The following is a 12433-nucleotide window of genomic DNA, read 5'->3' as shown; positions in this document are numbered from 1 at the left end:
GCAGAAAGAGTGGAACAAAACACCAGGCATAAGGCCGAGCCTTCCAGCCTTTACCAAGTATATAGATGCATTAATTAAAATAAGAGATATTGTGATATCCCAACATATCCATGTTCCAACATGGAACAAACTTCAACTTCACCTGCAACAATCAACGCTATAAGAGGGGCTGAGCAAAAGCGGTAACATAGCCAAACAACGGTTTGCTAGGAAAAGGTGGGTTAGAGGCTTGACATGGCAATATGGGAGGCATGATATAACAAGTGGTAGGTAGCACGACATAGCGATAGAACGGACAACTAGCAGACAAAGATAGAAGTGATTTCGAGGGTATGCTATTCTTGCATGAGATCTTGCAAGGAAGAAGAACAAGTCCATGAATAAGACAAACGAACGTAGTCGAACGGATCCTCACAACACCAGAACAAAACCAAAGCTAACAAGAGAAGCAACCCGGAAAGAAGCAAGCAACATAGTAAACAACCATTACATAAACATGGCATGATGCACAATCAAGTACGATGCATGTCCGGTTTAAAGAAACATGGCATGGCAAAGTGCACAAACAATACTACAAATTAAGTGGAGCTCAATATGCAACGAGTTGCATATTGACGAAACACCACATGACTTATTTAGTTCACTCCTGGTTATGTACCCAACAATATTAAAAGTTGTTAAACATGGCAAGAGGTGAAGCATAATTAAACTAACTATTTAGGCAAGTTTAAATGGGGCCAGAAACAATAAACAACAATTCCGGTAAATCCTCATGTGCAAATTATGGATTTGGTACTGTTCTGCCCGATACACAATTTTAGAGTTGTTAAACATGCAAAGTACTGCCACCACGTTAACCTATGCATTTTTCTATCCCATTTACATATAAAGTTTATTTAAAAAGGAGCCACGGTTTATTAGTTATGAATTAAATCATTTTAATATGGCAATATGGAAATTAAACACAAACAACAATTTAAACATTTCAAACATGCATGAAAGTTGGATATTACGAATCTAGATGAAATTCTAAGCATTTTACATATATTAATTATTTTAATATGATGCATGCTTGGTTAGTTATTAAATGCATGAACTAGAGGGACTATACTGTAAAACTACAGTCTCTGGATAATTAGCCAAAACGTCCAGAACGAAAAAAAAAATACGGGCCGAATCTGGTCAGCCTAACAGTGCAGGGGGGCTCGGGTGCTACTCACCATGGGCCGAGGCCCAATCGGTGGAATAGGCAGGCCAGTCAAAGGAGCGGCTGGGCCGGCGTGGGAGCTGGGCGTAGCGCGCCTGGCAGGCCACGCAACTGGCCAAGGCGGTGGAGGACGGGGTCAACGCGACAGCTGGTTTCCTTGTTCGATGCAGGGGAAACAGGGCTATGGTGCTTCTAGTCAACGAGACAGAGGAAATCGAGCGAGACTTGGCACGGGAGTCATCTTCCTCCCGTGCTCGCATGCAGAAGCAGGAGGAGGCCGGTGATGGACTTGGCGGCGCTGGGACGACGCGAGACAGTAAGGAGAGGGCACACGGTGTTCTCCGGCGAGGGGGCGCATGGGCGGAGCTGGAGGCCATGGCAGCGGCGTCCTGGTTTAGAGAGAGATATGTGAGAGGAGGGAGCAGAAGGGAGAGATGGAGGGCTGGGGCACCACGACCTGGTGCTGTTCGTCGGAGAACGTCGGCGAGGAGTAAGACCTCGGGTGGCTCAAGGCAGCGTCGAGCGCGGGGAGATGCAGGAAGCACCAGCAGGCAAAGACGGCTTCAGGAACTTGACGGGGCGACGGAGCCGTAGGTGAGGTCAGGGACGCGGCCGACGCTAGATCCAGGGCGGAGGGACTCGTTCCCGGCGCCGACGGAGCTTAAGGACTTGGCGTCCTTGGCGGTGGAGTGCTCTGCTCAAGACAGAGAGAGATCGAGAAGTGAGAGAGAGAAAAGGAGGAAGAAAGAGAGAGCAAGGGAAGAAGAGGAGCGGGACGAGGCCGGTCCTGGTGGATTAGGCGAGGTGCAGGCGGCGACGAGGAGGTGTCCGAGGCAGGAGGCGCATGGCTGGAGGGTCCCGAGGTCGGCAGGGAGGCCTCGGGCATGAGATGGAGGGCATGGGTTATTCTGGTATTGAAAACGAGGGGGATTTTTGGATTGGGGAGGATCCCGAGGTGGGAGACAGTGCGGCGGCGGCAACAGGGACAAATCCCCTGGATTTTAGGGTTGGCTTGATTTGGTAGGTGGTGGTCTTATATATGGAAATAGGATTGAGGTTGGACCCTCCGATCGATATCGTGCGGTCGAGAAAAATAGGCTAGGGAGTCCAATAAATAAAACGAAGATGTTTTATAGATGTTTGGGGCTGATCCGGACGCAACGGTAACGATAATCTGATTTCGGGTTTGGGAAAGTTTCGTACACGGGAGAGAGGGTTGATGCACTTTGCAAAGAGGGATTAGGTGGTATGACAAGAGGGAATCGAAAACCCAGTTTGTCTCGGAACGGTCAACAAAGGTGAGGGGTTTGATGGGCTCAGAAAAGAGAGAGAAGAGAGATGCCCGGCAGCAGTTTCAGAGACTGAAACGTCCGACGTTTGACCTGCTATATTGCCGCTATAGTTTAACTGTTGGGCTATCAAACGGACTCAGAATGCGATGAAACTTGTCACGCGATCTACTGACAACATAACAACACCGGCACCAACTTTCATCCCATTCCGAGAACATTTTCCGGACACTTATAAAATAATATTTTGGACGTGTCGCGGGCGCGTGAAAGTGTGTCTGGGCTCAGAACGGACAACGGAAGGAACGAGGAGAACCTGGATGGATGCAAGTTTTGAAAACATGCAGACGCAATGCGGATGATGACATGGCAAGATGCAACACACAAGTGAATGACAAGGCAATAATAACGAATAACTAGAAGACACCTGGCGCATCGGTCTTGGGGCGTTATAGGAAGGGATGAAAATATCCTCGCCAACTACTTTCCATTGGTGCTCAAGCCCAATGTGAGGTCTTGGTTGATGAATTTTCTAGAGAAATCCATCTCCTCTTGGTTAGATCCATACAACGACTTCGTTGGTGTCTTTACTGGGGGCCAAAGGCACCCGAATGGCTTAGTGATCTGCAAGTGATCCCGCATAGGGAAGGTGAGAATCAATGCAGGTATATACAGAGATTCAGTTGTGTGCACCATAATGTTCTAGATGTACAACTGGCCGATGTGATTGCCGTGTTTCACAGGAACTTACACAATCGAAAGATGTGGGAAAAGATGAATATCCGGTTGCCGAAGACAGTCAACAAGCTCTATATGTTGGCAGACAAGTGCAGACGTGCTGAGGAGGGGAGAAGGCTTCCCGGGGATCATGCTGGCGCCGAAGTTGATTAGGAGGATGTCGGCGCCGCCACCCTGAAAAACAAAGGCTGGAAGCGCAACAGAAAGCGCAAGGGCAATCCAGTTATGGTTGCGGAAGGATCCGTAACTCCTATCCCGCCAAGAAAACTAAAACAAAGAGCTTTGGCAAAGAAGTTGCTGCATGCGCTGATTGCCAGGAAGCCGTAGCTAGCGAGAAGACTGGCAAGTATGATAGGCCATATTGCAAGATCCATCGCACCAAGGGCCACGACTTTGAATATTAACTACAGGATGCTGCTAACGCGACACTACGATCAGAGACCCTATGACGAAAACTGTGTGTGCTGCATAAATCGCAAATGGGGATGTAAAAACCCGTCAAAAGGATGCAAAACATTTGCGGTGGTCGATAAATCAAACACGGCTCAGATTTTAGCTACGTGTGCGATGCGGGCTATACAGTTCATCCATACGAACTGTTTGCCATTCGAGAACACAATAGAAAGGGGCAGCCATATAAATGTGTGTGCGATATACGGCATACAGTTCGCTCCGATGAAATGTTTGCTATGAGGGAATGGAAGATAAATGGCCAGCCAGATCAAGGTGTGTGTGATATATGGCATACGGTTCACTCGGACGAATTATTTTCAATTAAGGAAGATTACAGAAACGGTTCAACTAAACAAGATGTGTGTGATATGCGGAATACAGTTCACATAGATGAACTATTTGTGATGAGCCAAAATAACACAAATGATTCGTGTAAACAAGATGTATGTGATACACAGCAAACAACCCACTCGGATGAAATGTTTGCGATGAGAAATTATAAGACAGACGGTTACTATAGTTAGTTCTTGTGTGATTCTGTTTGTACAAAAACTTTGAAAAATGCAAACTAGTTGCTTGCGGTGGCTAGGAGTATCGCACATGATGCATCCATGAGTACTCGTGTGCGATGATTAGTAAGTTACACATATGTTTCCTTATGTTAACATGTGTGTGATAAATTACGCATGTCACCACATACGGTATTCGCATTGTGTGTGTGCTCCACCTAGTCTTCCCAAACTCCACATGGGTGAATTGTAAAATCCATGCCTCTTCCCTCGTCGGCTTCCCGCCGCCAACTAATGGCTTACTGCATATAACACAGGCAGCAACGCACTGTTGCACACTACAAGAAATATGTCAACTTGCGACCATCACTATTCGTCACTGAAAGGTCATTGTTTTTCATTTGCGACCTTTTTGTGACCTAAAACAGAATGTCAAAAGCTGGCGGTCGTAAACTAAAATTAATGACCTTCTCACAGAGAAGGTCATGCAATTCCATGACCAAAACAAAAGGTCATTGATTCTATGTCCTTTTGTTTTGGTCGCTAGCTCTCTGCCCAGGCCACATTGGATCTGATGTGGCAATCTGACGTGGAAAAATTGCGACCAATTGAAAAGGTCATTGATAAGAATCATCCCGGTCCAATTTGGTGTAGTACGTGGGCCGAGCCCAACAATTCAGCCTTTCTATATTTTTTCCTGTTAATTTTTTGTTGACTTCATGGGCCAAGCCCAACATTGCAGCCTTTTTATTTTTGGGTCGTGGCCTTTTTGTCTCAGCAGTTTCATTTTTCGTTTTTTATAAAATGGGTCAGGTGGGTCCCTGTTGTTAGGTTCTGGTAACTAGGTCCCATTTGTCATGTTCTGGTTAGTAGGTCCCATCTATTAGGCTCATAGTCTTCATATTTCAACTAGTATTTAAATTGGAAGACACGGAAAACACACATGATACTTCCAATGAGAGCAACCAGATCCTTACAAGTGTAATACGATGGCAATCACAGTAATGACTACAAGTGTAATACAGTACTTTACAATCTTTACAAGATCCTTACAAGCAATCACAAAACTGGCACCTGCTCCCGTCATGAACATGCCAAACTCATTGGACTACCATAGTCAGATGAACAACCTTCCGAACTAGCTGGACAACCATAGTTAGGGCTGGGAACAAACAAAACGGCCTTCAAGAAAACAAACAACATGCCTTCCTCGGTTGCCCTGTTACATGAATCAGTAGAGAATAATCAAAAAAACTAGGGCAAATATATTATGAACTGACCATTCAAGAAAACGATAGTTATTTAGAATGATAACACAAATTGAGTTAGTACCATCCTTTTTGTTCTCCAGCTAGTTAAAATGAGATACTCTCATACAAGAAAATAGAGAAACAATATGAAAGCTAACACTAGGGATGCCATATTGAAAGAGCAAGCTATTTTGTATTAGAATATGAAGACTATGGGATCGAAAAACATTTAAATAGAGAAATAGGGATGCCATACTGAAAGAGCAAACATTTAGATAGAAACAAGGGCTTGAACTATATACATTAATTAGAATAGGATTGAAAAACACCAATGTAAGCGAGAATTGACAAGTACACTATAGGATTCAATTCGTCTTCCCCGTATATAACAACCAACAAACATCTAACATCATTATTTTACCGCACAAGACTGGCCCACAACAATAGAACCACAAAATTTAAGCACGCAAGCACATTATAGCAGGTAGTAAAAGCACAAAATTTGAGCTTGCAAGCACATTATAGCATGTAGGGAAGTGGGAAGATGAACTAATTTAGATGCCAATTGATGACATACATCACACCTCATCCACAACAATACACTTGTAAGACAGTTGGACAATGACACACGAATTTCCACAAACAATTCATGTTGACGATTAAGTTGTGTAATACATAGGGCAATTAGACTAGTGCGAACAAGAAGATAATTTACAAGTTACAAACTATAATAGCGCATGGCCAAATGTTCCAACCAAGATCAAACAAAGCATGCAAGAGATGGAGAGATCCACCACAGACTAAAACAAATTACAACAGACTAGACGTGCGGGTGCATATGCTTGTGAGCAGGAAAATAATGGTACATTCACAACTTCAGTTCAGGTAAATATCACCACATGTATCAGTATACAGGTAGCAATAGTATCATCGAGCACAGAGAAATAGCAGCTTGACCCATATGTCATAGCTCTTTAGAGAGAAAGATAGAGCAGGTTCAGCTAGCTATGTATTCATAGTTGAGAGCTAAGCAATTTGTTTGTTTATGCTATAATTGACAGACCTAGTACAAGAAACAAGCAAAGTGAAATAGTATTGACAAATTCGATGGCAATACAAGCTGATCTACTTAGCTAGTAGGTGACCATCAAATCCATGATGCAGCAGCAGGTGCAAATATGATACGATGTGAAGAAGAAGCTAGCTGGAGAGGTTGGGGATGAAACCAAAATTACAAACCATTGTCGGACCTCACATCACCACTGTTTTATCGTTTTATAAGCAACTAGAAACTATGCAGAGCAGAGCAGACCGGACAGTAAAAGAATTATCAAGCATGGCAAAACAGCAGCGTGGCCATCAACTCACAGCCCTGAAGAAAGAAAGAACCAATAGGGTCAGCTTCTTATTTATTCAGAATTGAGAGTTGAGCAATCATTAGAAAACTAAAGATACTGCTCAGCTAACTAAATAACACATGATTCAGTCACACGGTATAATTCTGACTATAATATAAGCAAGGAACTAAAGACACTACATACTTAGAACTCAAATGAAGGTGAGAATGATTTGTTTCTATGCAAACAGTCTGACTTTATTTGTTTATATTAGTAAAAACAAGTCTATCAGGTAAGATCAAGAACACTAATACTAACACAGACATATCTTCCTTTATGTGAACAAGTGTGCTTACTTCATTAATTAGTGGTAGTAATTGTTCCATGCTAATACAAGCACACGCCCTGGCCTATCAAAGTCTGGATCTAATTAAATCGCAGTATGGACGTGTCATATCACCAAGGCAAGTACTAGAAAATCTTTGCATCATTTTTCAGATAGATAAAAATGTAGTTTTACTCATCCTAACTAGCGTTGCGTAGCAGCGCTAGAGGAAAGTCGGTTGCTAGTATACTACATGGCGTGTCAAAAATGTTCGAAAGGCTAGTACGGTAGCAAAAATGAACTCTTCCCTCCAAGCAAAAATCACAAGCAATATGTATAATTTCAGGCAATGGTGTTTCTGTAGACTTTCACTTGTCACTATATTGTTGAATGGGAATCAATAAGAATCCATTTTAGTAAACACAAATTTTAAGTTGTTGCATGATCATGGACAAGTTTAAGTAAACACAAGTTTAATTTGCTGTATAATCATGGACAAGTCACACAAAATTTCAGTAAATTGTAGATGCTCAAAATTTCAATAAACTTTGCATAATTTTGCATAAATATTACTATTGTTGGTCAGTGATTGTTTCTTAAAAGTGAAAAAGAAATATAATTTCATGGCAAACTGCTTGTAGTTTACACTATGCAAAAAATGACATTCAACATCCAATTCAAATTCAATGAAGTTTAACTGAATGTACAGTTTCACTATAGACCAGTTTATACAACCCCAAGGTCAGAAATTTACCTTAAATACAACCCCAAATGAACCAGTTCCAATAGTGACCTACCAGCATAAGAGTTGACAATAAGATTTCTCATTTCGAAATTTGCAAGGAGTACAAATTAAGTTCAATTTGCAAGGAAGAAAATTGAGTTCAGTTTGCTTGCTTGCAACCAAACTGTACAATTTCGGCGTACTACTTCTTGCAACCAAATTGTACAATTTCGGAGTACTACTTCTTACGAGCAAACATACTATACATGAGGTCAAGCAAGAATTTAAGTTGCAAGGAGTAGAGCACAGATTCTGTAAGCAACTAGAACAACAGGAAGGTACTGAGCACATACAACTGGCTCTAGTATACCGCCATGCATGAGCACTTGTTAATATTTATATTCATCACATCAACCTATAACCACCTATGCTTACAAATCAGAAAGAGCACATATACATTGAACAAAAGCAAGAGCCAAGGGCGGCCATTTCAAATTAAAAGAAATGGTGCATAAAAATCAGTGCATCTCACGGCCTCACAACATAAAGTGGAACAATATGTTATACATATATCTATATTGCTTGATGTTTCATCATTGTTAATTGAGATAAAAATTCAAAAAGCACTGTCACCTAGTCTCTGAATCAGAACATCTTCAGTTCAGCAACAGGCTGTACGTATAGTATGAGCAACACAGGACAGTAAAAACAGTGAGCAAAAGCCAAATGAATTGCTTTATCTCCACCTAGTTCGTAACGAAGCATGGCACAAGAGATACATGTCATAATGCCTATATAAGATGCAAAAATATATGTGCATCTCATATCAGACTAAGAGCCAACGCTGCATAACAGTTCTGAACTTCTGCCAAAATTGAACACAACATGTACCAAGGAAAATAAACACTTGTAGATTCATATCACACTAACAGCCAACACTGCATAACAGTTCTGAACTACTGCCAGAATTGAACACAACATATACCAAGGAAAACCAACGCTTCTGAATTAATATCACACTAACAGCTAGCAAACACCGCATAACAATTCTAAACTCCTGTCAAACTGAACAAAACATACACTGAAGGAAACAATCAGCAAACAAGATGAAAAGTGTAACAACCTGAGGTTCTGTCAACAGGATTACGTCTAACGCAAGTGCTCAGTCCTCTTCCATGCTTCGGAGCCATCGCTTGAACTGTATTGATGCCCGATTCACCATCCGAAGCACCAACCCCATCACCATGACGATTCATAGCGGAATCACGCGGCTTGAAACACCTCGCCCACGGATCCCCTGGCAGGCCTCGTGCACCAACATCATGCGGGCGAGGCACGTTCTTATTAGACCCGAGGTTATTAGAGGCTCCCTCTTGGAGCACCTTGAGCCCATGGCCACTACCCACATGGATCATGCTCTTGTCGGAGTGGCGTGGTGGTGGTGGTGCTGCTGGCCACGGAGCTGCTGCATGAAGGACGCCTCCATGGAGCCGACGTAATGTTGTGGGTGTCGTTGGTCCATCCGGCCAAAACCGGCCCCCCAACCTGATCACCCTGCTGAAGAAGAAGGTAGAAATCAGTTTAAGTTTTACAGGCACAAAATCACATCAAACAGTTGTCCGACAGTAATACTAGACATCCAGATGTCCAAATGGTTATATATAGCATACACGATCTATTTGCTTGGCTTTGTGCTACTTTTCTAGCTGAATCATCTGCTATCCATGGCGATTTGCAAGCTAATCAATCGAAGATGCTTTTGCAAGGGAATCGAAATAACAGCAGTTCACGTATGGATTAGAATAGATTATTACCTTGGCAACAGTGTCGGATGGGTGTTGAATCGTGGACACGTCCCCCATAGGATCGAATAGATGGACGGAACCCAAGCTCCCTCCTCCGCCCAGGAACTCCCGCCGCACGGCGACAGAGGTCAATCAAACAGTAGCAAAGGATATATAGCGTCGATTTTCTCAGGGGGGAATGCAGATCCTGGTTGTCCTCGTCCTCGTCATCGTTGTCGATGTCATCCATGGAGGTTGCCTGCCAGTTCAAATCCAACCAAAAAAGGGTATCAGACAAGGAAGTAGAGAGAGGATCGGGGCCGGGGAAGGAGAAGGGGAAGTAGAGACAAGGAAGTCGGCGTCGCGCTCGGCGTCCTTGCTGGCCTTGAGGTAGCGCGTGATGTGGCCAACGAGGAACTAGAGCCCGGCCTTGGACGACCGTGACACCGGCTTGGTCGCCTTCGCCTTGCGCGGCCGGCGACGCCTTCGGTGGAACTCATCGCCGATTCGCCTTTGGGGGAGGTCCGGACGCGGTTGGCGACGACGAAGGAGAAGACGGTGAAGACGCAGCAGGAGTGGCACCTCCAGCGCGATGACCGGCCGCTCCAAGAACTGCTCGCAGTTGGTGGCGGCGGTCCGGTGGCTCACCCAGATGCCACCGAGGGATGAAGGGGACGAGGGGGATCTGCATCGGGGGAGAGGGGGGAGGGAAAGAAAGAAAGGAGGCGGGGGTGGATGGAAAACGAGGGAGAACAGAGTTAGGGTTTCGCCTCACGTGGGGTTGGTGGGGGAGGTGAGGGGTGAGGGCTGCCGTTGGAACCGGGAGGATCCAACGTTGTTTCGTGCATGATCCGCGTGTCTGGTCCACGGACCTATCAGAACGCAATACAACATTATGACCAACTAAATTGGTCGCGATACTTTAAAAATAAGATAAATCATGTAAACTATTTTATGATCACAGAAAATCAATAAAATAAAAAACCTTATCATTGTGTCACCAATTGTGAACTAGCTTTCAGGAAAATAACAAACATGGAATGGCAAACAATGTTGCCTAAGGGAGTTTTATTTTCTTTGGACGAAAAAATTATTGTAAGCTATTTTATTTTCTTTGGACGAAAACAATGTTGCCTTGTAGTTTGCTCTTTATTTTTCCTAAAAATAATTTTAGGTGCAAAAGTATATATTTAATCAGAAAAACACCAAAAGTTTTCCAAGATTTAACCACTAGCTAGGAACAGTCATGCCCGTCGTTTTGACCGCATTTTGAAACGGGCATGAAAAATTCAAAAAAAACAAAAAAATGGAAAACCTTAGCATTGTGTCATTATATGTTGCCAAGTTACCAGGAAAAATAATAAACTTGTAATATGATAATTATTTGAAAAAAGTGTTCTCAGAAATGAGGTATCATGTGTGGAGATCAATGGCTTTCAAGCCAGACGATCAATCTTATGGCCACATTTAGGGCATAGTTTGTTCAAATGATATCATATTATGCACAAGGGTGCATATTGGAATGACAAACAATGTTGCCTAAGGAGGTTTTCATTTTCTTTGCACGAAAAAATCATTTTACATTTTCCGATTGCCCGAAATGAGTTTTTTTGTGAAGGACCTACCATATATTTGTTGCAAAATTGGACCAAATCAATTTTATAAAATACTAGGCCATATTTAATGCACAATTGATAAAATGGTTGGTTGCCAAAAGTTTTGATCCTCCTTTGGTGAAAACGACAAATTCCCGCCGATTCAGCAGGAACCGGGTCAAATTTGAACTGCAGCAGCCTCATCGTTTGCTCTTTATTTTTCCCAAAAATCATTTCTAGGTACATAAGTATCTATTTAATCAGAGAAACATAAAACGTTTTCCAAGATTCAACCACTAGCTAGGAACAGTCAAGCGCGCCATTTTGACCGCATTTGGAAACGGGCATAAAAAATTAAAAAAAAATCAAAACATTGGAAAACCTTCGCATTGTGTCATTATATGTGACCAAGTTTAAAAAAGTATTCTCGGAAATGAGCTATCATCTCTGAAGATTCATGGCTTCCAAGCCAAATGGTCAATCTTATGGCCACATTCATGGCATAGTTTGTTCAAATGATCTCATATTGTGCACAAGGGTGGATATGGGAATGGAAAACAATGGGAGTTTTCATTTTCTTTGGATGAAAAATGAATTCCCATTTTTCGAGTGCCCAAAATGAGTTTTTTTTGTGAAGGACCTACCATATATTTGTTACAAAATTGTACCAAATCAGTTTTCTAAAATACTAGGCCATATTTAATGCACAATTGACCAAATGGTTGGGTGTCAAAAGTTCTTATCAATCTCTCATGAAAAAGACATATATCTGCCGACTCAGTAGGAAACGGGTCAAATTTGAATTGCGGCTGCCTCATAGTTTGCTATTTATTTTTTCAAAAAATCATTTCTAGGTACAAAAGTATCTATTTAATCAGAGAAACACCAAAAAAAATTCCAAGATTCAACCACTAGCTAGGAACGGTCATTCCCGACGTTTTGACAGGATTTTGAAACGGGCATAAAAATTCAAAAAAAATCAAAAATTGGAAAACCTTCGCATTGTGTCATTATATGTGACCAAGTTACCAGGAAAAATAATAAACTTGTAATACGACAATTATTTTAAAAAAAGTGTTCTCAGAAATGAGCTATCATCTCAGAAGTTTCATGGCTTTCAAGCCAAATAGTCAATCTTATGGCCATATTCATGGAATAATTTGTTCAAATGATCTCATATTATACACAAGGGTGTATATTGGAATGTCAAGCAATGTTGCCT

General features: G+C 42.4%; 1 pseudogene; it reads right to left on the bottom strand.

Moving 5' to 3' along the window:
* Nucleotides 1-1770: 1770 nt before the first annotated feature.
* LOC123083779 (uncharacterized) lies at nt 1771-9694 on the bottom strand (annotated as a pseudogene).
* Nucleotides 9695-12433: the final 2739 nt, after the last annotated feature.

This window comes from Triticum aestivum, chromosome 4A, assembly GCF_018294505.1.
Source record: "Triticum aestivum cultivar Chinese Spring chromosome 4A, IWGSC CS RefSeq v2.1, whole genome shotgun sequence".
Lineage (NCBI taxonomy): Eukaryota > Viridiplantae > Streptophyta > Magnoliopsida > Poales > Poaceae > Triticum > Triticum aestivum.
Note: the sequence above shows the minus strand (reverse complement) of the source record. Positions and strands in the feature narration are given on the sequence as shown.